Source organism: Coturnix japonica, chromosome 3, assembly GCF_001577835.2.
Source record: "Coturnix japonica isolate 7356 chromosome 3, Coturnix japonica 2.1, whole genome shotgun sequence".
In the NCBI taxonomy this organism is placed as follows: domain Eukaryota; kingdom Metazoa; phylum Chordata; class Aves; order Galliformes; family Phasianidae; genus Coturnix; species Coturnix japonica.
The window spans coordinates 92022062-92048893 of record NC_029518.1 but is presented as its reverse complement, the minus strand read 5'-3'; the positions used below and the strand labels follow the sequence as shown (position 1 = coordinate 92048893).

Below are 26832 nucleotides of genomic sequence, written 5' to 3'. Positions count from 1 at the left end.
AAATGTGCAGCTTTGGAAGGTGCCAGATTTCACGCCTGCATACTTATAGCTTGCAAATTCATCACATACAGAATGTAGGAACATAATTTTCATCCAGAATGCACTCAACTGCACTTTGATGAAGCCAGATCAGGAAAAAATGCCAGCCCCAACTAAAAAAAAATATGATGTCATATTTTATAGGATATTAATTTACATTTTATTTTACATTTTTAAGTTACTTCAAATGCTTCATTTATTTCTTCACCTAAGTGTCAGTTTGATGGCTTGGAGACATTTTAGAAATTAGCCTTACGGTACAACAGCAAGACGTTTTCTTGCATTCTGAGTATAGTATAAGTGAGTGTTAACAAAGCACTAATGTCATTTGGACAGGATAATTCTAGTTAGTGTGTCCAAACCTCTTAAAAGTACATTTAAAAATATTATATTGCCAATTAAGCATCAAGGTGAAAAATTCTTGTCTTTTTGTTGGCATAGAAAAGCTCTTTCTAACGTTTTCTTTTCCCTTATATCTTTTCTTAAAAGTAGGAGAAAATTTAACTTTACTTTAAAAGGTTTGTGTATACAGAAGTGCTCTTTAAATAATTTGTTCATTGTGGCAAAGCAATATCAACTGGGAGAAAACTGGCAGAAAGCCTGGTTGAAAAGAGGCTGGGTGGTTCGGGGAATTGGTAATGAAATTCTTCAGTTTTACCAACCTGCTTTGTGATGATTCCTGCCCAGGTTTAGTCACAGCCAGTTCTTAATGCAGAGCCGCCCAAGAACCAGAGGCTCAGGCCTACTTTTGAACCTGATCTGTTCAGATTTGGGTAGAAAGTGCAGGCTTATCTCAGATAGCAGTTGTCTGAATTCTCTCCAGCTGTGTGAGGGAAAGAGTTGCTGACATCAGTGTCTGTACTGTCCCAGGTACACAGGTGCTCACCTTCCCACTATTGTTGGACAAATGAGCCCTGATTTGAGTGCTAGTGGTGACCAGTTGTTGCAGAGTAGGGCAGTGAAGGGGATGTATTTCCCTAATTTCTACTCATGCTTCAGTCCCTGACATGCCTGTGGGCCAATGAGGTTATATATAAGATATATAAGTTCTTACAAACATGTTTTTTTTGTTTTTTTTTTTTGTTTGTTTTGTTTTGTTTTTTCTCCCTCAGAATGCCATATGTACTCTGAGGCATTGCCAGAATGTTTCCAGGTTTCCAGGTGTCTATAGGAGGAATTTACCTCATTTCGGATCAGACTTCAACAGTGAAGCTCAAGTCAGGTTCTTTAGCTGTAGTAAGATTTTATTCAGATCTAAGTGTTGGAGCTAGTACTTAGGATCCAAAAGTCCAGTTTAAGCAACATCAAAGTTCATTTAATTTTGAGATAAAATCTTGGATGAAGGTTCACATGCCCAATGACTTCCTTATCCTGCTACCTGAGGATGTTTCAAACCTTTTCTTGCCTCTTCTTGACCTTGATCCTTTCTTCTGTTTCCAAAGTGAGGAGGAACAGTCAGTATGGAGCCCTCCTTTTCTCCAAGCAGCTCAATTTCCAACTAAATCCACCTTGCTTGTTCCTTTTCTTGTTCATTTAATTGATAAATGGTGGGTCTGTAACAGCAAGATAAGAAATATAATCTTTCAAATGACTCCTCTGAGAAAGAAAAAATTTAGACTCATTCCCTTCTAACTCATGCCATTCTATCAATCATATATAAATTCTGTCTATACCTGAACTGATGCAAAATAATTGATATGTATTAGTGCAGATTAATTTGTACCTAGTGACATGTATTCTGTTTTGTCTTGAAAAATATATAACGTATTGAATTGTAATGCTTAATTTCTGATATCTTGAAATTCCAAGAATTGCAAATGCCCAATTCTCTGTTATAGTAAAACTTCTATTTAAAAGGCTTTATTTCCTTACTGCATGTGTACAAACCATGGCTCAAAGTATCAAGGAAAATTTTCAGGGCTTATAGCATAAAAATATTCCAAATAGATATTTCAGATTATTCAGAATAAACGTAAATTGGATTCCTGTATACAACCGATCCGTTCATATTCCTACCTGCTCAAACTTAAAAATAAATGATTCCACTAAATATATTATTTAGATGTGTATTCTGTTCCAATTTTAATATTTATTTACTTATTTATAACACATCTGCTCTTAGCTATAGTTCCATCAACTACAATACTATTCTGGTATATATCATAGGCTGTTGTGTTTGTGGTACAGTAATTTGAAAATCTGCACTTGGAACGAGTGAGAGAGCACATACATGACTAAATTAATTCTGGCAGTGGAAGTTAGGAGCAAACCAAGAATTCAGAAACACATTTATTTTGAAATTTAAATGAATATTTTCAATAATTATAAATAAAAGACTTAACATTTTATACCACATCTTGTGCAACAAATAATTAACATCTAGAAATAATGATAGCTATAGAAGTTCATACTAAGAAACACACCACATTGTTTTAGTCATTCTATAGCATTTTATGCCTTTGTATTGGCTTTCCTCCCACTGTTAGCAATCTAGATCCAGGGAATGATCTCCAGGGACCTATGAGATTGTTTGGAGGGAACTGTTTTTTTCTCACATGTGTACTCTAACTGTTAAGGCTCCAGTCCCTCACAACAGTTCTCAGCCTGGGCTAGGAAAGTACAGCAATGGTTCTTCTCAAGAGATGATGGTATTTCTGCTGAATGAACTGAAACTGGTGCTGCACAAGCAACTTGTGGTAAGAGCAGTTCAGCTCTGCCTGGTTCCAGAAGAACATTAGCATGACTATGATGAGGCAGAAAGCTGAGTTATGTCACTTCATCAGCGCTATTACTCCTTGACTAATTTTCCCAAAGTGCAGAAAACTATTTTTATTTCAGAAATTTATATAAACTGATTTGTTATATTATCCATGTTATCCTTGCTATTAGTATCATAGGCAACCTATATAATTTTCCTTACAGATAGCAGTGAGGAGATTTATGCTTAGCTAGGTAGAGATTCTTAAATAAGGATAAAGCCCTGAGCAACAGCTCTACAGCACGGTATATGAGACAGAAGTAATTAAGAAGTGGAATTACTGATTTGAGGCCTATGACAACCATCACCCAAAGTTAAGTGTGAGAACTGCTACCAGTTGCAATACTATTATCTCCTTTTTTTATCTGATTGGTCACGTACACCTCTTAATATGCTGCTTTATGTAATTATTTCCACTAAATGATATGCTATGCTTCAATACCCAATTTGTCAAAATATTTCAGTTAACGTATATGGCATTTATATGAACAATTGAAGTATTTGTACTGTTAAAGTTCTTGCACAATTAAAATATCTTTTTTTTGGCCAGCAGGATTTAATGATTAATGTCTAGAGAATTATTCATTTGTGACAAAAATTGTTGTATTCTTTTTCTCTTTTAAAAAAGTGTATCAGCAATTCATGCTGTAGTAGCATTGGACTAGATCTTTTCTCTACTAATACCATTTACTGACCCAGATTATGAAACACTGAAGCACTAATAATAAAACATTTATAATGATGTGTGTAGATGTAATTTTCTGCTCTCACATTTAAGTACTTCTACAGGTTTGTCCAGTAGGAACATTACGCTGGAAATAGTTTGCGTACATTTTCCACTGCTTGCTGCAGTCACCAGCAGTCTGAATATATCTCATATTGCAGAAGTTCTGTTGTATTTACCGCTTATTCCACCGAGCATATATATGTTGTCTAGCAAGGTAAAAGATGCTAAACAACTATAAATTTATTGCAATCCCATATCAAACATTATTAATAGAGTTCCAGTGAGGAGAGGCAGAAGTTACCCTTTCTGTCTTAAATGGATTAATAAAACCAGTAAATGTATTTTTTCCCCTCTTTTCCATTGGAAAAATTAACAGCACAGCATATTCCTAGATGACTGTTGAGCATCACTGGCTAACTACAGTATCATAGGACTCCCTAGATGTAGAGATTCATTCAGTTGACATGAGAGTTTTAGGCAGCATTCTGGGACTCACACTTCCCATAACGTTAAACTCCCATGGGCGTTAAATGCACAAATCCTCTTGAGTCATGGAGCTTAAAACTGTGAAAACACAAAATCGGTGTCAGCAATGAATTTATCCTTAATCAAACATATCAGGAGATATTTTCATAAAAAATGTGGTGAGATTCCCAACTCTTGTTACATCATCACATGGCAGGCATCAGTATGCCAGTTTACCTATACAACTGGATTGTCAAGCAGAAGAATCACATGATTTTTGATGATCAAGAATTTCACCTATTTTTGCTGTTTTATAGCAGACAAAATATTTGGAAGAGATACATTACTTGTAATGAAATGTTTAGACAATGTTGCACTTAAGAGAAAGAGATTAACAGTCTATAGCTTGTTGTAAGATTTTGGCTTGCGATGGGAAAAGGGATTGATATATAGATTTTTGCTAATATTTTAACCTCTGTCATGTCCTTGAAAAACTTAGGCGGAGATGGCAGGACTTGAAGTAGCCTAACCTCTTCAAGAGTTCATGTTACCTGGAGGGAAAATATGAAAATGAGATGTTGGATTGTGAGGACACTTGTTGATTCAGTGCACTCCTGAGTATCTTGTAAAGATAGCATAAATTTATAAGAAAATGGAGGTCAGCACACCCCTTCATTCTGTTCATCGTTGTTGTTGTTGGTTAGTTGGTTTGTTGTTGTTGTTGCTTTTAGTATTCTTCAATAAAACGGGATACAGATGCAGAACTTTTTGATTATCTCTGAAAATTCAAACCATTTCCGGGTTTCCACTGTGGAATGACTTACTTTTAAGTCTGAAAAAAAAGTGTCACGGGATGAGTAAGAGCAAGATTCTGACAACTGATTACAAAACAAAATTTGCAAAATGGGGGAAAAGTCATCTAATCAAAAGTAATTGCTTTTTTGTCTCTATCTTAGATAGTCAGCCCAGGCTTTCCTTAAAATCATTGGAGGGAAGGAGAAGCTTTTGTGGCATTTTAGTTGTTGACTTTAGGACAAACTCAGTTGCACATTAGAAGGGCTTATTTCTTCACACTGACTAGAAGAGACTTGAAGTGATAATTTCAGGTGTACATGTCTAGACTGTAGATATTTATAGTTGGGTGAACAAATCCCATTTGTTTGATCTACTACAGATAGTAATATACAGAATGTATTTCTGTATAGAATGTATGATTTAAGTGAGAATTGATGAAGCCAAGTTTTGTGTTATATTTTTATCTGTCTACCTATGACCACTTGTTGGAGACAGATGCTTGAGAAGATGGATCCAAGATCTAAACCAGAAGGACTGATATTATGTTCCAGAATCTGAACTTCAAGAATGCTATAAAATGTAAAGAGGAAAAAAGGACTTGAACTTTGAAATATAACAAAGTGATCAAAAAAAAGAAAGGACCCTAGACTTAAAGCTGGAGAAAAGATGGGATTATAAGATAAGGAAAAGCTAAACAATTTAGACTGAACCTCTTATGACCCAGTTCAACTATTTCTGGTGGGTTACATGAAACTGACCTACTGTGTACTGCATAAAAGCATGGAGTTTAAAAGGTATGAGGAAAATGTAGTTAAAGGAGCTCATAAATGAGATTGACCCTACCAAAGATTTGCAAAACACACTAGAACCATAAAAATGCAGGGTTTACATATGCAGTGTTTCTACATGTTATCTACAGTTGCCTGCTATAGCAGAAAGGATTTTAACTGGTCTTAATTAGGGTGCTGTACCTACTGTTTAAGATATTTCATTTGAATTTGGATTAAGCCCAAAATTTAGGTGACTGAATTTTTATATCAAAACAAGCTCCAGTAAAAGAGGAAACAATGATAAATATAAGCTTTTAATATGACATACTAAGTAGTTTATGGTGTATTAACTAATCCTGTGAATTTCAGAAATGACCCACATTATCTCGAGGAGACATAATTTGTTCTTTTGTTTTGGAAGATGGGAACAATGTGAAAGCTCAGGTTTCACTCAGGAAATTCCCAACCATTTTCACTGAGGCACTGACATCTTTTGGACTTCTGTATCTTTATTGTGAAATTTTGTGTGACTGGGTAAGTCATATCACATTCTGTACTGAGGCCTGGGAAAAATGATAGGGCTGTTGTTTCTGAAAACATAAAAATGTTGTAAATTTTTTACTCCATTCAACAGAACAAACAAATTTTTAAACTTCCCTGTAAAATGTTACTGCACAAATATTTTCACAAATAACCCACATGCCAGGTAAGAATTATCAGCCTTTGTCCAGTTTTACATGGTCCATTCTTTCTCTTGAGGACATGAGAACATACAAAGCTGTATCTCACCATCCATTTAAGGGCTTTAGAGCAATGAGAAAATAATTAATTAAGCCAGTACCCTCATGTGGAAAAACTCCCATTTAGAAAAAAAAAACAAAAGCGCAGACAAGGTCTGTAGTGTGTCCATTAGCACAAACCTCATTGGCAAAGATCTCTCCTGGAATCAAAATCCCATAACTTAATCTCAAGATCATCTCTTCTTTTTGGACGTTGGGGTCTATCTCATTGCTGTATGCCACATTTGGAAAGCAATTTGAAGCAAAACTTCTTCCACTATTATAATATTATTTTCTCTAATGAGCTGTCTCTGTTTTGTGCCAGTAACAGCTCTGCTTTGTGGTCTGCTAAGATACTATTCATAGCTATTATATATCCCTCCTGGGATCCATTTCTATATTCCCAATCCTTCTAATGACAAAAGAGTTTTAGGTGGACGAGGAACACTAGTTATGGTCTTGTTCTTAAAAAAACCTCTGACAAATGGCCCAGGCAATGCAGTTATTTTTTATGAGCAAACAGATCATGTAGATTGAGGGAGGGTAAATAAAACAGAGATAAAAAATCATTACAGAGTGTTTTAAAAGTCTGTATGTTTCTTTAGGGTGTAAACACCCAAATGTTTTAACACACTTTTTGGAGGTGGTAGACACATTCAGTGTACTAGCTGAGATAAACAAATTTGTAATACATGCTTTCAGTGCCACAGACTTATTTTTACAGAAAAATATTTTAAGGTTTTATATTTACAATTTTAAATGGTAATAAAACAGCAGTATTCAAAATCTTTTTCGAGTCACAGATAATTTAGGTAATTAATGAATTAAAGTAGTAAAATAGTAACTTAACAGCCTCCACACTTGCTTCCACAATTCTTTCATGACATGGTCTTAAGCTTCATGCAAGCTCTGTCAGTCAAAGAGCTTCTGCAGCATAAGACTAGAAAGTTAGAATTAATTCTATTTTAAACAAACTCATGTGTTTTAACCTTATATCTGCTTATTGTTTTGACTGTAATACTTAAAACATGATAATTTTATGAAATTTGGGGAAAGAATTTATTAAAGTGCATTTCACAGTGGTATCTGAAAGCTTAAAGATATCAAAGCTACTACTGCTTTCTTTATAGTCTGTATGTATACATAGAACTTTATTCAGCTTGAGAGGCAAACTGGACATTTTGGTTCAGAGAAAAATATTTTGCTTATGGTTCATTTGTAAAGATTATGGGGTCATCTTTGACTTACATATGGTTTTTTGTTTTCTTCAGAGCTAGTATTTATAAGGAGCCTCTTTATTTGAATCTCAAATGGAAAAAGGTAGTGGACAAAGAAATTGTAACATATGAAGGATGCTCTGAAAGTAATGCCTCCTATTTTATGATGTCAGCCCATAGCATCAGAGATGGATGTTTGTAATATAGCAGTAAAGGTTGAATCTTCTTACCAGTATCCCATTGCATTTTGTTGCTGTGTGACTGACAGCAGCAGTGGGGCACACTGTCAAATTGGTGTCTAACATGGAAGTACCTATGAAGCAAAGGTGTGTCATTATGTTCCTCCATGTGGAAAAAAAAAAGTGCCCACTGACATTCATCTACACTTGCTGAACATTTACAGAGACAAAAATGTGGATGTAAGCACAGTGAGACAGTGGATGTTGTTTTTCAGCAGTAGCAACTGCAATGTAAAAGTCAGACCATTCTCTGGATGACCATGCAGATTTTCACAAATGCAACATACAACTCTTGTTCATCACCGGTGAAAATGCACAGCTAATCATGGTGAGAATGTTGAAAAAGAGTATTTTGTATCCAAGAATTTGCTCTACAAAATGATGTTGTGCTTTTCACAGGTGTTACAGTTTCCATGGTAATAAATAGAAGGCATTATTTTTGCAGCAACCTATGTAAAATTGAAGCAAAGAAAAATATCTTGTTCCATCAGCTTCAGAGGAAAGATCCCAAAGAAAAGAAGCACTAAGAAACTGTAAGATCTAATTTGCAGCAATTAAAAGATAACCACTTGTTTTAATAAATTAAAGAGCAGTCTCTTTGCTGGCAGAACTGCAGGTTTCTGTCCATCACTACAGGCATGGTTCTTTAGATATTTCTCCAAGTTAGGCAACATTTATTATTTGCCTTTGCCCCATTTGGATTTGATAGTTGAATGTTAATCTGTAGTGAATTTCTATATTGTATAAAGCTGACATAATTATTCCGTAAATCATGGAGATATAGCTAAAAAAGGAAAGGAAACCAACAAGTTATATCTTAGAGATTCAGAAGTAGAACCAAGTGTCCCATTTCTCTGTGGAGCAGCTGGATGGGGACCAGCATGCACTGTTAATTGTGGATCTGTTGCCCCAGATTAGAAGAATGACTGTGAAAAAAATAATGTTTTATAGAAAAGAGTAACAGCTGCTAATAGTGCTCCTGTGAGTGCCTACAGCCTGTACATGACTGCATCAGTACTCAATGTTATACCAACAATTCACGATGAACAAGGAAGTTAATCTCATTTCTGTGGCTGAATTAATCAGAAAAAAAAGCAGAAAGAAACCTGTCAGATCATTGGATATATGGAGCTTCTATAAACCATCACTGACAGAACACAACTAGCTATTTTGCTGATTAAGAAAGTAGTTGCTGTTCAGATTTTACATATTTAGCAACTGCAGCTACTAATGTGGGACCCGGCCTGCAAAATGGAATATGATGTTAATTAAATATCTCGCAAATGTTTCTGAAGTTACAGAAAGGAAAGTATTTGGTTTTCAATTTCATTCATTATGCCCCCACCCCATGAAACCCCTGCAGACCCATTTTCTTTTCTTTTTCAAGTTGAAAAGCAGTTTTCCCAACAAACAAAACAGGGTTTTAAAGAGAGCTTAGGAAAGTTGGTTACCCAATCTAGGTTTAATCTTAGAAGTGAGCACTTCATTCAATGTATTCCATCTTACCTATATCAGACTGCCTAAAGATATGAAGCAGCAAATGATATGAAAAATACATAGTGATATATATGAAAAAAAATGAAGAGTTGTTTCATCATCATGCTGTTCTCCTCAGGGAATCTTTCTTTCCCTCTCATACTACAAAAGCCAAGACTTGACTGCAGCTTTTTCTCAAGCCTCTAAATGGAGACCAAAGGCAATATTTTTCCTGCACTTGTCCCAAGGACACAGAGCAGCCTGTTTTCATTAATGAAGCCACTCTGGAGATACCCCTGGGTAATCAGATGGAGGTCTGGTTATAATTATGGGCTAGACACTGGGATGCTAACTTGAATGTAGCTAGCAGGGATAGCTATCACAGTGAAAATGTCTGGAGTGTAGGGACTTTCACAGGATCCACACCATTTTCATGCTAGCTCCCTCAAGCTAACAGGGGTATACCAAGCCTACAAATAATCTTCACTTGCTTCTGTGCGGCTCTTAGTTCTGTTTAGGATTAGAAGCTGAAGGAGTAGGAACACAGAGAATGAGCCTTTCATGGTATTTCTCAAGATTGTTCTTAGTGATAGCAAAATGGGCAAAAGTTGGATAATTTTAAAGCATTATGGTGATATTACCTTCTTCTAACTCAATTTGCTGTACAGAACAGGAATCCAAGCTCTCATTATTTCTGTATCTATTCTTTTAAACTGCATTCTTAATCTGTTGATTGTATGTCTATGGAAGAAGAACACTTTTCCATATGTATTCCATTATTATTTCATGTCTGTTAGGAATTTAGAGTAACATGTATATATATATTTTGAAATCGTTTTCCTATTTTCTAATTCCATAAGACAACTTTTTTTGACACTACTATTTTTTAGACACTACTATTTTTTACAAACCATATGTCAACTTCCTTCAAAACAAATAAGGAGAAGATAAAGAGATACACAATTTGTTGCATAAAATAAGCATCAAAAGAGCAAGTGTAAAAAGCAGCTTTCAGATTTCAGACTTAAATCATAGTGGTTATAGTGACATTATAAATAGTCAAGTTAAATGGAAAAGTGTATATCCTAAGGAGGTCTTTTCTTGACAATAATCATGTGATAGCCAACTCACTTTGTCTTAGGTAAAAAAATTAGCTGTATAAGCAGATTTGTGCAAACTCTGAGTGCAGGTCTGGTTGAAAGTTAGTGAGCAATTGTCTTGATAAGTGCTTCTAGAGAGGCCATCTTTCAGTTCCATATTACAATAGGGACAGAGGGAAAAGATGAAAAATAGAAAAAACAGCAGTCAGACTTGAAATGGGAGTTCACTAGCTAGCTAATTTTGAAAACCAAGGTTTATACCTTTATTCATTTGTGAATGTCAATGGATGAATCTATGAACACTGCTCCAAAAGTAAAGCTTCCTATTTTATGATATCAGCCCATGACTTCAGAGGTAGATGTTGCTGGTATGTAAGTAGAGGCTGATGCTTCATGACAATATCATGTTGCATTTTGTGGCTGTGGGACAGATGACAGCAGAGCTGCCGACTGACAAATGGAATCTGACATGAAGCAAAGGTGTGTCACTGAATTCCTCCATGCTAAAAAATGGCGCCCATTGACACTGACACTTGCTGAACATTTATAGAGACCAAACAGTGGGTGTGAGCACAGTGAGGCAGTGGCTGATGCATTTCAACAGTGGTGACTGCAGCATAAAGACAAATCATGTTCTAGGATGGTAATTTAGATTTTTAAAAGTGTGGCATGCAGGATCTTGTTCATCACTGGTGAAAATGCACACCTTATGATGGTGACTGTGTTGACAAGTAGTGTTTTGTAGCTGAGAATGCTATTATTGCACCCTCTGTATCCACTGTAGTTTTTGTGTAAATAACTAGGAAGAATCACTTTCAGAACAGCCACATATATCTATGTACTCTAACCTGGAAGGCAAATACACAACCATATTCCTTTCTTTCCTTAGCACACATCCCCTCCCTCCCAAAAATGTGATGTGTTAGCCAGTTGAAAATCTGGACCAAAAAAGGGGCAGTACTGCTCTTTGCATTGTGATTTCTTACTCCACATTTGAATTAGCATGAAAAGTCCAGAATACCTGATTTTTCTTCTACAGTGTTTTTTGCATCATCACTTTTTTAACTACAGGGGAACTCAGGGAACAATAGAGTGCTTCCAGGAAATGATGAGGCTGCATATCTGACTTTCCAGGTTTAACCAGTATTTCAAGAATGATCTAGCATTCTGGCATTTCAAATATAATGAGATTTTCCTATGCTGCTTTCCTTACGGTAACAGAAACCACTTCCAATATCACGAGTCTTTTGTAGGAAGACTCATGCAGGAATGTAGTGAAGGTGAGCAAACCCCAAATCCAGCCCAAGAGGGCTCACTTTTTAAATATACCAGAAAATGTGCAGGAGGGCTCAAAATGAGAAGCTCAGTGATGAGACCAGGAAGAAAATTTAATTTTTTTGCCTTCAAATCTAATATCTGAATTCTCTATGTCTTTTATAATGCCTTGTCAATGCAACGTATTTCTTTTGAATCATACATGGCTGGGACAGCCATCAGCTCTCAGATCTGACATCTAGAAAAGCCTGTCCTAGTTCTTCAGACTCAGATGAAACATTTTCTACAGCTGTATGCTAAGCCTCAGTGCTACTACTCCATGCAACAATTCCTAATTTGCACAGAACTTCTCTGCTGTTACTATTACCAAGAGAATTGGTCTGGTCTCTCCATTTATATATGAGTCAGTCAGCTGAAATAAACCTGAAAACTAGAAAGTAACCTAGAAACAGCTCTGAGCTAAATAAGCTCTTTGCTTAAAAATGATTTCATTCACTGTTTCATTGAAGTGAGCAAACTGGAGACCATGTTGTGTTTCTGCAGCTGAACGGAGCAGCATAATGTAGAACTACACTTATTCAAAACAAAGAAATGTCAAATTCTTGACTACCAGAGATCCTGAATACTGGAAGTTTGAACGAGACACCAATGTTTTTCAGCAGAACTTGATGATGTACAACCTTCCATAGGACTGGACACATGCCGTTCTGCTGGATGTACATCATGTTCTGTGGACACACCAAATCTCTGTTCTCAGTACTTACATGTGACTCAGAAGGAAAGTAATGATAGTTGATATGGCAGCAGACTGCACATGGCATTGAATTTTACACATTAGGCTTGCTGGGAGATATTGCCACCTATTGTTTTCTATCTTGGTTGCATTGCATTCTTAATAAATAGTTGGCTTTGCTATTTTTTAATAGTCTTCGAGATAAAAAAATATATATACATACAATGGGAATCTGCATTTTTAAGTTAAACAAATCAGTGATTTTGTAGGAGTAATGGATCTTTACCTATCCAGTTGTTTTTCTTAGCAGTGTCACTGTAATATTCAGATTGTTCGGAGACTCATAGAGTGAAGCTTATCTCAAATTATGTAGTTTTCTAGCTCTGTAAATCGTAGATTGCATGTACAGAGAACCTCCTAGTTAGTAGCAAAGTGCATAAAAATGTAAGTTTCTGCTTCTTTTAGAGCAAAATTTTGTTTGCTCTACAGAAAAAAAATTAAAAAATCTTTTACAAAGACCTCTTTAATAAGTAAAAACATTTGTTTTCTTTCTGTTTAGTTTATTTACTGCAGATCCAATCCCAGGCAATGTAAACTTCTCATGAATTTGTCTTCATTTCACTAAACTTCTCTGGTAAGAAAATAGTTGATAATATTTTTGAATAGCCAAAACATTTGATTTTATATATTCTTATATTAAAAGAAAGTCATTTAAAAAGGAAATAGACTAAAAATCCCCTAGGATTTAGATTACATTTTTATTTTACATCAAATATGACATTTGCTTGAAATCAAATTTATTTTTCACTTTTTTTCCTTATTTTTAAAATCTTACATTTTCTCAAAATACTTCAGTACTGCTCTTCATAGCATTTATTTTTTTCAGCTAAAAAGAAAATGTAATTACTTGTCATAGATCTTCTTCCTATGATCTTAGTTATATGAGTAGTTGCAAGGTTATTCAACTATGCCTGTCCTGCTGTGGCTTGAAGTCTCAAATACAGATAGGGTTAGAACATACCCACAGATCTGTACAAGAAGTCCAAGTGAAAGTTACTGATCCAGCTTGGAAGATGATGGATAAAGAGAAATCATATTTCCATATGGATTTTTTGTGCCAATGTCCAAGTCTTTAAGAGAGGCATTTTGGTCTGTCTGTACAGCTCCTTTGTGTTAGGGATGTGACACCAGGACGTTTTCATCAAGACATTGTGCATGGGCTATCAGAAGAAAATGTGGCAGCTAGATGCATGTGTCTTTCCAGAGTAGCCTGTTTTGTATCACCATGAAGCCAAACCATATCATGCTGACACTAAAAGGAGTCCTGGGGGTCATAGCAGAATGTAGCCCTTGTGAAATAGCACACTGGGAAAAGACAGATATATTTATTTAGTTAATTAGTTTGTTATTAATTGGAAAAAGACTTATGTAGAAAGAGACGTACAAAGGCCAAAGTACTGTTCACTGTGTTCCTGATAAAAATGTCAAGTGCAGCCCTAGCCATAGCCAAGCTCAATAACAAAACAAAGACATATGAGTTAAGAAATACGTGAATGGTACTTTGTTAGAGATGAGTAGACAAACTAATTCTCAACATTACATCAAGAACAAAATGTATTTATTATCTTAACATTTAATTTTATGTAAAGGTTACTCCAAATACTGTTCAAATTCAATTCTATTTATTACTGGCATTAAAATGTGGTTTCCAATAAACACATTATTTCATCTTGTAGTTACGTAGTAATTCTTCCTCAAGGACTGTTCGTGAGCCTTTTTCATTACAAAGTTCAAGACAAGTTATACAAATTCAAAATTACTTGCATATGCATCTCAAGAACTAACCTTAAGTCAACAAGGAAGTCTGGGTTTGTAAGATTTGTGTAGAAGAAAGCTGGTAAACAAGGGAATCATACTGTTTGCAGAAGGAGGAAAAGCAAATTTAGATTAACTAAGACAAAATCACCTGATCAGCTTTTTGTAGACCAGCAGAAGTAGATGATACTTTATCTCCTAACACCTTCAGATCTCGTCTTTCTGAAAAGAATGCTTAACATACAAATTGTGTTTAGTGTAAGTATAAATGGGTTAAAGTTATAATTTAGTTACATGCCAGTGTTAGATTAGTTGATTTAATGGTTCCTCTGCCCTAAAAATCTCTGAGTTTATAGGAATTTAACATTGAAGGGTATCCAGACCACAAAGAGCATCCTGGAAAAGGAATAAAACATTTTTCTTAATTTTTTGTCATATTCATCTCAAAACACTTTGGAAGTGTAACATAATAGTAGCTGAAGTCAGTGGCAATAAGCTTGCATGACTTCATATCACTTGGGAATGGCATTGAACCATTTTCTGCAGCCTTCCATGATAAATGTTCTAAGGTTTTGTTTTTAGAAGTTACAAATGGGTGGATACTTTGGGGATGTTTTTCACCCTAATATTGGCATAAATTTCATGTTATAGATGCCTAAATGAAACTTAAGCCTCATTACCTCTGTGTTTTTATGTTTGTATGAATGTTGTCTGGAATTTGATATTTTACATGACTTTTTACATTTTCTTTCCCCCTCAAGCATCACAATTGGCAAGGTAGCTTCCTTAGCATTCTGTGGTACTAGAGATCTTATTTGTACCTTGCAGGCATACATAAATAGTGTTAGAGATTATAGATGCTATTTCTGAGCCATCTGATTTATTTGGAATGGAGGAAAGGAAATAACTTACTAAGATGGAAATAAAGAAACATCCAACTATCCTCTTAATTACCTCAGAAGAGGCTAGGTATTGTTGAAGTCATGAAATACTATCAGAAATAGGAAGATATTAAAATGTGTAAAGTACTGACAAAATCATTAAATGTGACTAAACATTGATCATAGAATCTTAGGATAATTCAGGTTGCAGGAGTCCTCAGGAGGTCTCAGGCACAATCATGCTCACACAGCGTCAGCTCCTAGATCAGATCAAATTGCTCGAGTTTGAAAATCTTCCAAGGACAGATTCTATACAGGGTTGCCTCTCTGAACTACTTGTTTCCAGTCCAACTGGGATGAAAGAAAATATGACAAGTTTTAAATATCTTCACACATAGGAAAAATAAAATTATATTAAAAAAACTTTGTTTAGTATTCACAGTGATCTTTTTTCATGCTGAAAGAAATCACTTTTAACTTTTCTATGAGGGCTGAATTCACCAAACTCCAAGGAAAGAAGTGATGCTTACGACTAGAGAAAGTAGCCAAGATATTTGAGACTTACACTCAATTCTACAGTTTGTCTCAGGGCTTTAGAAGTGATCTCTTACTGCTTCCAGAATTATACATCATCTTATACAACAACAGGCTGCAGAGGCTGGAGGAATGTGCAGAACTTTGAAACTGATATTGGATGGCTTTAAACTGTGGTCGCTAGAAAACAGTTGTGTATCTTCCTTATATATTTCTCTGAGGCTGAAATCATGAAATCACTCAGGATGAAGATAAATACTATGTGTTTTTAAGTGATTATGAAGACAGACTACAAGAGTATGAAAATGACTTGCTTTACCAATGATTGTCCACATACCCAGGAAGATCTCAATAGTGGTGTTTTTTTGTTTGCTTGTTTGTTTTGAAGAAATAACCACATGGAACCCCTCCACTACATAAGTAAATTTAAAATATTTTCAGCATCTGATTGTACGCACATTTCTGTTACCAGCAATTTAAGAGATAAAATGTATTTCTATAGAAAACTTTATTCCAGTTCTTTTAAAAGCAACAGTGCTATTCCTTTAGAGAACTATTAGTCTTATGTAGTATAAAGTCTTCACTTAAAATATATTGTAGAAAAATAGATTGAAATCTTCAGTTTCTTTTCCCCCTCCCAAATCCTAAATAATTTTGAAGTTTCAATACATTTTGTCTTTTTACCAGCCTTTTCATCCTTTGACATCTTACAGGCAGGCAATTTTTTCTCATAACATAATGGGCATGTTAAAGCAAAATATCCCACCAGCAGCTTGGCCTTGAAACAGTCCCACAGGTTGTTCTAGACCTGTCCCAGAAATGACTTTATTAGAACCAGCCAAGGGAATGTGCCAGTTCATTTTCCAACTGCTGGAAAATTTAATTTGAGAACTGGCATGTGTGTATTGCAGCTGCCAAGCTTGCCTCAGAATGGCCAGATTTAGAGTCAACTCAGGAAGAAACCAAAGGACATCACTTGCAACCCATACCACTCTGAATCCCCTAGAGGCAGCCAGGAAGATACTGTTATGATCACTTATTAATGATTTAATACATGTTTATTTCAACACATTGTGTCATCAGCCAGTGATTTCAGCACTTGTTCCTGAAAAGATGGTAATGGAACTTACCAGAAGATTAATACTTCATCTGTGTAGTATGCAAACAGCTGAAAAGTAGAGGAGGTTTCCTGACACAACCTCTGGTAATCACGCATTGCATAATTAATTGCAGTGAGAACTAGAGCCCAAAAGTTAAGGTCTGGATCCAGACTTTATGAAAGTTCAGGTATGCGAGTTTGATTCAGCCAGTCCAGAATACAAGCTCCCCATTAACAGCACATTTCTAATATTTCTTCAAAGCTCAGAGCCGTCTTGATGCATGGACCAACTTCTGTCCTGTTTTGATCCACTTATACTCTACAGATCGTCATTTTACAAGCTGATGTACATTTCTGCTATTATGTGAATAATAACAGTGGCATAGGCTGTAAAACATACTAATCATGATGCTATTATGAGTCAAATATAAAATATAAAAATCTTGGCTTAAACTGCAGTATTTTGATCCAAACTGAGTTTCTCCACTGTTTTGGTGGTTTTCATTGTCCACAAGCACGAAACAAATGGGTAGATTAACTACTGGCTTGCTTTTTCTTGTAAGCATGTGTCATCTTGCAAAATGCAAGAAACAATACGGAGAAGAAAAAACAGTCTAAAAGGTTTGGGAATTGTTAAGTCCACATGTGTTGAAATTTGAGATCTGTGGCCAAATATTTAACCAGCAGTGACTACAGTCTATCAGTTATAGATGTTTTTCCCCTCAAAAACTGTCAGATGTATGTGACTGATTTTTAAAATTATATACTAGTCATAAAATTTGTGAGAAGGAGATCATTGTTCAGACACGGATCATTGCAAGTACGTTTCTTTAATGGCTTATCAATTAATTAATGATATATTTATTTTAAATTGGTAGATTGTTTAATTTGTTACTGGTAAATTGCTGATAACTGTATTGATTTCATATGGAAACTTGAATTGTATCAAATCTCTCTTTCACAGTGCTGGCTTCCATTCCTTTCCATATGTATTGCCATGCTGCTGATGACATATGCTATCTGCACATGGTTGTTTATCTAGTGTTCACTGGCACTGATGAGAGACTGACCCCAAGTAATTCAGGTGGGAGGTTAGTCTTCTTTGTAAAAATAGCTAATTAAATTCATTGTTCTTGATATGAGATCCACAGTGGAGTGACTGGCCTTATTACGTTTAGACATGGCACCTTTCTGCTTACTGACGCACTGGTAGGACTAGCAGAGGTGGATGAAAGTCAATATGAATGTGAAAAATCTGTGCCAGCTATGTCAAAATTTGTATAGAGACATGTGGAGGTCCACCACCGATCTTATATCAATATTTGTGGTCTTTGCATTGGAGAAAATACTCTCCCAGTTTCCTAACAACAAATGGGGATTTGAGAAAAATGAGCCCCGAAACAGGCAATAAAGCTATCACAGAAAGGAAAGCATGTCCTGTGAAGAGAGGCTGAGGGCTCTTGAATTGTCTGTTATGAGGAAGAGGAGGCTGAGAGGTGACCTCACTGCTCTCTGCAGCTCCTGAGGAGGGGAAGCAGAGAGAGGCACTCTGTTTCAGGCAAATGATGGCAGAGTGGGAACATCACAGATCTTGCTAGGGGAGCTTGGGTTGGGTATTGAGAAACAATTATTTACTGTGAAAATGGTCAAACAGTAGAACAGGATTCCTAGAGAGGTGGTTAGTGCCACATGGTCTGTCAGTGTTTAAGAGGCTTGAGGACAATGCCCTCAGTAATGTGTTTAACTTTTAATTACCCCAAAAGAGGCAAGGTATTTGAATTAGATGATCTCTGAAGGTCCCTTCCAACTGAAGTATTCTATTTTACTTTATTCTAAGGAAGTCAGCATCCATGACAGTGCTTTCCATTGATCATTGCTCCAAGATTCCTTCCAGGAGCAATATCTAGCTGGTCAGTATCTTTGTCCTATCCTATTAAGGGTGCAATAATAAAAGAATTAGAGAAAAAAAAAAATAGAAAAGAAAAAAAAAAAGAGAGAGAGAGAGAAAATAACTATGTTTTAAATTTTCATCTGTAAAGACTTCGTATTTTCCTGCTTCGTATTGAACATTAGATGCCTTCAAAAGACAGTTAAATATGCACTTTGAGATTATAGGAGTTACCATTGCTAATGGTAGGATGATTGGACTAGATGATCTTGCAGGTCCTTTCCAACCTTGTGATTCCACAATTCTGTGATTCTATGAGTCACTCAAAATTGCTGCTCACTTGTGAATTTATTTTTCCCATGGTATCAAAATACAGAATAAAATATCTCAGTTCTCTGAGAAGCTGAACAGAAATTCTTGATTGATGAGTTTCTACAAACTTAAAATACTTGCAATATATCAAACAATATAAAATTATTACTTTCCATTACATTTTATTCAGCACACTCTGGATGCTATTAAATTACATATGACACACTCTGCTATATTAGAATTTTGTATATATGATTTCATTTGCATAGCAACCCCAAGTTTGAAAACTGAGCTATACAGATAGAATGCACACTTCAGGCATTAGTGCCTACTGGTGGTCTTTTTTTTTCATTGCTGGGTACATAAATGCTAACTACAATCTCAGACCATTCTGGGCCAAATATTTTTCTCATTATCTAGTTTATTTTCAGTTTTTTCTCAAGAAATCCACTGAAATAGATGAAGGACATTACTGCTGGGTTTTGTGTTCTATATAGTGCTTTAGCTGGACATCTTGGTATTTTTGGAGTGTTCTTTCAAGTGTTAATCATATTCTTCTGTTCACACGCTTGGGTGCCCTACATACTCTGTCCTTGGGCTATTTCTAGTTACTAGTTTATTAGAACCCACCTTACCTGAAGGTGTTGTCAGCTATTGTTGAACTGTATAATCTCTTCCTAGCATGCTAGCTGGTAGTGATCATACTGTCCTCCCACCAGATGGGCACCTAAACTAAGTAACCTGTTCTCAGTCGTCCACTGCAAACATTTCTGGTCTAGAACTTTGTACACTTTTTCCTGAGTAGTCTCACAGGGGAGCCTCAAAATGTGATGCCTTCCTTCCACTCTCTAGTATAACTCTCAGGAAAATACAAACAACACAAAATGGAGCACTGCTGGGGAGCTTCAGCCTCTACTGCCACAGTTCCAGAGACCCAGAGGGAGGCCACGATGCCAGCCAAGAGCAGCAGAGGCCTCAAGGCCAGAATTTAGGCCCTAGGGCTCAGAGGCTTAGCGGCCAAGCCTTTAGGCATAGATTTCTAAAGAGCTAGGGGCTGGCCAAGATGCCTAGAGACCTAGAGTGCAGAAGGCCCTAAAGGAGATACGGAGGCCTAAAATTGGAGAGTCCAAAAAGGAGGCTTAGACGCACCTGGAGGCACAGTTGCCTGCAAGCTGCCCTAGAGGCATAGAGGGAGGCCTAAAAGCTTAGAGGTTTCCCAGGAGGCTTAGAGGCCTTAAGGTAAAACAGCCTAGAGGGAGGCCAAGAGCCTGGCCAAGAGGCCTTGCAGCTTAGCAGTCTTGAGGCTAAACTGAGGCATGGAGGCCAAGAAAAAGATCTCCTTCTATGATCGAGGGACCCATCTGGTGGACGAGGGAAAGGCTGTTGATGTGGTCTACCCAGACTTCAGCAAAGCCTTTGACACTGTCTCCCACAGCATTCTCCTCCAGAAGCTGGCAGCCCGTGCCTTGGACAGGTACACCCTTGGCTAGGTTAGGAGCTGGTATGGCCGGGCCCAGGGAGCGGTGGTGACTGGAGTTAAATCCAGCTGGTGACTGGTCACGAGTGGTGCTCCCCAGGGGTCAGTGCAGTGATTGTCCCCCTGTACTCAGCTCAGGTGAGGCCGTACCTCGAGTACTGTGTTCAGTTTTGGATCCTGCACTGCATGAAAGACATGGAGGGCCTGGGGTGTGTTCAAAGAGGGCGACAAAGCTGGTGAAGGGTCTGGAGCACAGGCCTTATGAGGAGCATCATCAGTTGTTCTGGTGCCCTCTCGCAATTCTTTTCCCCTCCACCAGCACAAGAGCTGCCGTAAAAAGAAGCAATGACACTTCCACAGACATTTTGGGGATTTATAAGGGATAGGCCCTTGATAAAGCTTTATTGGCTGTTTTTCCCCTCTACGTTTCACTCTAGATCTTCTTGTTTGGCCTGGAGAACAGAAGGCTACAGGGTGACCTCATTGCGGCCTTCCAGTACATAAGGGGAGTTTACATACAGGAGGGGAGCCAACACTTTACAAGGGTAGATAATGGCAGGACAAGGGGAAGTGGTTTTGGGTTGAGGGAGGGGAGGTTAAGAGTGGATATCAGGGAGAAATTATTTCCAGAGAGAGTGGTGGGATACTGGAACCAGATGCCCAGAGAGGTTGTAGATGTCCCATCCCTGGAGATGCTCAAGGCCAGGTTGGATGGGGCCCTGGGCAGCCTGGTCTCGTTTTAGATATGATGCAGGTGGTATTCATGCATCTGTTTTGCAGTCTCAAATGGTGCTCTGTTTGTCCTGGGCACCCCACGCCTGCATCAGCGTGGCTAGGTTGTGCTATTCCTGAGAGGTGGGCGTTTGGTGTTCCGAGACCATGTTAACTTAATTTATGGGTGGCAGCCATCCAGATCTGTCAATGGAGGACCCCTCAGACCGGCTGGAGTCATCATGAGATGTAGATGCTGCCGGCTCCTCACGTTCATCCTGTGCTCGCCTCATCCTCTCCTTGTTAAGTCTGAATGAAACCTGAGCCAGACGTGCCCGCCTGGATGGTCTGCCTTTGGTCTCCTTCTCACGTTCATCCTTTGCTCGTCTCATCCTCTCCTTGTGAAGTTTGAATGAATCCTGAGCCACAGGTGGCAGCCTGGTTGGTCTGTCTTTGGTCTCCTTCTCACGTTCCTCCTGTGCTCGCCTCATCTCTCCTTGTGAAGTTTGAATGAATCCTTAGCGACAAATGCCAGCCTGGATGTCTGCCTTTGGTCTCCGTGGACTGGCTGACTCAGGCCTTGAGGAAGATGTGGAATCTTTTCTGGAAGATGGTGACTTCCTCAAGATGCCCGAGGGTGTGAGGTCTTGGTTTCACTTTCAACCCTGCACCCTCATGGTGGTCATTTTCAGCTTCAGAACGGAACCTGACACGCTGAGTTCTTCGTGCTGGCCAAGTTCATCTTGGTTTCCGGTTCCTGCCTGGCCCTGCATCTCACAGCTCACAGGCTGCTCTGGGGCTTTAGGCACTGCCTGGATCTCTGGCAGCAGTCTGAAAGGACAGAGCAAGAGGGGTCTGCCTGAGTGGGTGATGACTTTAGGGCCACATCCTGCAAGCCTGAGCCAGGACCCTTGGCTGCAATGCAGCCTTCCCACAGACAGCTCACCGGCTGGCCCATGGCTCTCCTGAGATCTGGAGGGGGCCAGCCCTGTGAGCTCGGGTCTTCCCGGCTTCCCCATGCCAGCACTCTGGGTGCTGTCTTCAGCATTGTTTGGGCAGCCACAAACAGTGACCATTTGGGGTTAGGGAACGGGCTCTCGTTGGCTCAGTAAATCACCCCCATGCACATCCCAACCCAGAGCCTCTGGCCTCACCTGGACTTAGAGCTCTCCTTCTGCAGGAGGTACCTTATCCGCCTTAAGTGCTCTCCATCTACACTTGTAGTGCTCAAGCACCTGACGAAGCTTGGCCGTCCAGCAGATCTCCCTGGAATTAGGAAGACAGAGGAGATTCATTGTAAACCCTTTGGTTCACTCACAAGGGGTGCTCCGGCCTGTTGCCAAAACATCCAAGAGGGCCGCTCTGCTCCCCCCACTGCTGCCATCTGCACTGCCCTCAGAGCCTCCCTGAAACCATCTCTGGCCCCACTCCTCCTCTCCGCAATTCAGCTCTGTTCTGGGACTGCGTTAGCAATGTTGTCTTTGGGAAAGCAGAGCTGGGTGGTGATAATGAGCTGACAGGGTGTCTTTTGGGGACCGTGTCCTTCCACTGGGGGAGGGGTAGGGCCTAAGATCCCGACATCCTCCTGCCACAGCCAGGGATGGGAGCACGTCACACACAGCACCTTAGTTTTGGCAAGGCCTACAGTTCCTCATGAGATGAGGCTGCGCTCAGCTGGCGTGAAGCCTCAACGCAAGTCACTGCCTTTGGCTGATGGCCAGCGAGGGAATTCCCATCTCACGATGGTTGCCCGTGCCGCGGAAAGAAGTTGCAAGCTGTTTTACCTCTCTTGCCCTGGGAAAGTGGTGGCAAAGTGTCCCCTTCCTTAAGTTTCCTCTCAGCAGGGAAGCTTCCTGAGGACTTGCGGCGTGGCAAGGATGGTGTTTGGGCACCAACTCCATTTGAAACCTTTAAGAGAGGAGAAGACAGTCATTGCTGTGACGCAGTGCACCACCAGCCTGAGTTGCTCTCTGGTTGTGTGCTCACAGGCACATTTTCATGCTGCATGAAGGCCACACCTTTCTAAAGTCTTTAGCAGGGTCAGTTGGGATAGGACAAGGGGAAACAGTCTCAAACAGAAGGAGGGAAGATTTAGATTGGAAATAAGGAAGTTTCTGGCAGAAGGCTGGTGAGGCACTGGAACATCTTGTCCAGAGACGTGCTGGGTGCCCGGACAGGCGATCAAGGTCGGGCTGGAGCACGCTCAGAGCTACCTCATCTGGGGGTAGGTAGGTGTCCCTGTTCCCTGCAGGGGAGTGGGACTAGGTGCTCTTTCAGGGTTCCTTTTGGCTCAAATGATTCTATGATTCTACAAGATATCCTCATGGGCAGGACACCCGTGGACACAAGGAACAAGCACTGCGGAATGAGAGCTGAGATGCTGCATCGAGCAGCAGCTACAGCTCCCAACATACTCACTCTGGAAAGACAACGAGGCAGCCAGAGGGTGACAGGGAGGCCACTGGTGCCACCCGGGACATCACCATCTTCATCAGCCAGGGGGCCTGCAGGGGAGGAACAGAGAGGATGTGAGACATCCTTGTCACAGCTGAGGCACTGGGGACATGAGGAGCCTAAGCCAGGGAGAGCTGACAGCACCACAGCACTTGCACAGCCCATGCAGATGGCCAGGTCTTGGTGGGCCGTGTGTGGGCACAGCAAGGCTCACGGGACTGTCCGGTCCACAAACAAACCTACAGCTCACCTTGAGAACAGCTTTTCTGAGGTTCTCTTTCCCTGACAGCTTCTGGAGGAAGTCATAGTAGAACTTCATTTGGAAGGTCATTCCATCAATGAAGATCACTCCAATGTCCTTCAGGACAATGGCAACTTTCTCCCCAATTTTCAGGCAGCTGGATATCAGGAACACAGTGTTCTGGATGCTAGCCTGCACTATGTGCCAGCTCAGAGAGGCATCTGCGGCCACCTGGCTGCGCTTCAGGGGCTCCAGCTTCCTGTAGGCTGAAAAACGCCAGGGACGGAGTTGATACGGTTGCTGTTCCACAGCTTCTTCCCTAGAACTGCTTCTGGTGGGCATCAACCAGAACGGCCCTATACTTGGACACGCTCCTCAGAGGGAGAGGTGGAGGATGGAGGCGGTGGCCCTGTTTGCCCCCTCCATGAAGCCAGCAAAGGTTTAATCCCCCCTCCTACCTGGCAGGGACTCCCCGTGGGACTGGAGGCCGTGCATGGCTACGAGGTTTGTAGCCAGCTGAAACACGGGCCACTGCAGAGTCACGTTTGCAGTCGTGATTTCTCTGGAGATGATGTCAAAGGAGCCGAAGGTGGGAATCCAGACTCCCTGCAAGTGAAAGAAAAACAAGGTGTGGAAGGGTTATGGGCTTGCTGGAGAAAGGGCTGGCGTTGACTTGCATCGGCCCTGAGATACTACACCACCAGCACAAGTGATACTGCATTGACAGGAAGCCCGTGGGATGCCCAGAAGAGAAATGCGGGGTGAGTTCCCTGCTTTCTGTGCAGGGCAAGACTCAGAGGATCTCTAGGCTGAGCTGGACAGGGAGAGGAGGAACCTGACAGCCAACACACCTTGTGCATCAGGAGCTGCTCTTGTACATAGGCGGCCACCGCATTCCAGACGGCAACTCGCTCTGGAGGGCAAAGGAAAATCAGGTCACACTCTGCATCTGCTGCTTCCCAGCACCCCTACTGCTGCCAGGCAGGAGTGAGGTGGCAGATGGAAAGTGTTATCTCCGTCCCAAGACTGGATTCTGCACCGCTTCCATGGGGGCTGTGGGCCCACGTACCTTCAGGTCAATGTGTATCGGTCCAGAGGTACGCCTCACTGTGGGGCCGTCCCCACAGAAGTTCATCCTGTTCCGCCTTATACCAGCGGGTTGCTCCTTGTTGGCAGCAGCCATGCCGGAGCTCATCCTTCAGATGCGTCTGCTCTCTACCAGATGCTCCTTCAGGATGCAGGACCCAGTGCCGCGCTCCACCTTCACACCCCTCCTGGGTGGCCGTGTCACAAACGTTGCCACGGCGCCGCTGTGACATCATGGCCAGTGCTGGACGCTGCCCATTATGACGCTGGCACAGCAGCCTGCTGCCCGCCCCGGTGGGGGTGCTGACCCCTCTCTGCTTTCTCCCTCTCCTGTCTTTCCTCTCAGTGTAACGTTACCCATTTTCCTTTTGTAGCCGTTGCCAAACTGATCTCCAAGGAGGCGATGTGGAAACAAGTCTGTTCCAAAGCACTCTACCCGTCATGCTGACGACTTGATGTCAGAAAGTGCCTTCATTGTGCCTGGAAGTTGTCAGTTCCTCGTTAGGATGCTCAATAAATTACCCGGCATGGATCTTCTGTGTCACTGTTGTGAGTCCATTGCTGCTGCGACCCTACCGGGCAGGGAGTGCTTTGTCTGGGGGATCCCAGAGATTGGCTTTCCTTGAAGCCTTCCAAGGGGAAGGGGGTTGGGATCCTGTGGGGTCAAGACGGGATCTGCAGGCCCGAAGCCGGATTAGCACTGTACACCTAAAGCTAGCTCTTGTGAATTTGTCCTAGGGAGTTGATAAAATGTGCATCTGATGAAACATTTTGAGAAATGATTTACAAAATTTAACAGCCATCTTGAAAAACTATATACTACGAAGTCATCACTAAAACAACAAAAAGATAAAATCTGAATAAATATAATTTCAGAACATACTTCCAAGGAAGAGGAAAACCTCAATCCAAACAGAAAAATATGGAAAAAGGGATGTATCTAACAAATAATTCTTTGTATTTAGAACTCAATTCCTACTCAACAAATGGTTGTTAAACTGTTGGTAAAATACGAGTGGAAGATACAAGAGAAGATTTTGTCCTTAGCAAAGGAAGGTCGGATAAAATGTGAAATAAGTTAAAGTTAGCTTTTTTAATTTACTTAAGGATGACTGTTTCTTATTTCTGTGCTTTCGTAGATGTTTCAAAATTTGTCATGAAGATCTTAACTATTTTCTTTGGTTAAAAACCAAACCAAACCTTTACGATCAACAAAAAACTCCAACTATTCAATTGTTTCTGTTGTAAACTTGTCTAGGGTGAATTTTCTTTTTTGGATAAATGAGAAAGCACGAAGTATAAAACTTTTGTGAAATTCACCAGTTCTAACAAAGTAGATATTTCAGGCTGATACATACAAGCCCAGGAAATAATGGGGAATCTTAACTGTCTGCTTATATACCATATCAACCTGCCAAACCCATTAAGTTCTAAGTGCTGTACTGTGTTCCTCTTGGAAAAGCAGAAATTGGGGAAGCAGTTCACAATCATTTTCTTGCTTTCTGCTCATTTTCATTTACCCCTGCAGAACAGTCATTTTAATTTTTCTCTAATGTACAGCTCTGAACAGAGGCCTACTGATGTCAGAAGCATTTCTATTGTGTTGTATAGACTGAGATCAAGCTTCTCCTAATCCTGTTGGTAGTCTGCTGTTTTAGAGAATTATTTACTAGTCAACTGAAAAACAGAATATTGCATGTATCTTTTTACCAGAACTTAAATTAATTGAGAATTTTCTTTTTTGTTAGGTTTTGATTGGGAACAGAAAGTATTTCAAGGTGGAGTGTTTCCCTACTTCAAGCTATTCACTATTTTTCTTGCAATCAGGCACCTAACAATTATCTAAGGATATTTGATGGATGGATTCTCTTATTTTCACATGCTTCAAAGAAATCAATTGTATGCTGTCCAACTAAATCTGATCATGAAGGGAAAAATTCCATGTAGAATGAAAAAAGACC

At 39.7% G+C, this 26832-nt stretch overlaps 1 long non-coding RNA gene and 1 pseudogene across 1 annotated transcript; both read right to left on the bottom strand.

Annotated features, from left to right (window-relative positions):
- Nucleotides 1-20742: 20742 nt before the first annotated feature.
- On the bottom strand, nt 20743-22806 carry LOC116653228. The gene is made up of 2 exons (XR_004306751.1): nt 22245-22806; nt 20743-21921 (listed from the first exon to the last, which is right to left on the bottom strand). It is a non-coding gene; the product is annotated as an uncharacterized LOC116653228 (long non-coding RNA).
- A 21-nt stretch (nt 22807-22827) lies between these two features.
- LOC107312302 lies at nt 22828-25691 on the bottom strand (annotated as a pseudogene).
- Nucleotides 25692-26832: the final 1141 nt, after the last annotated feature.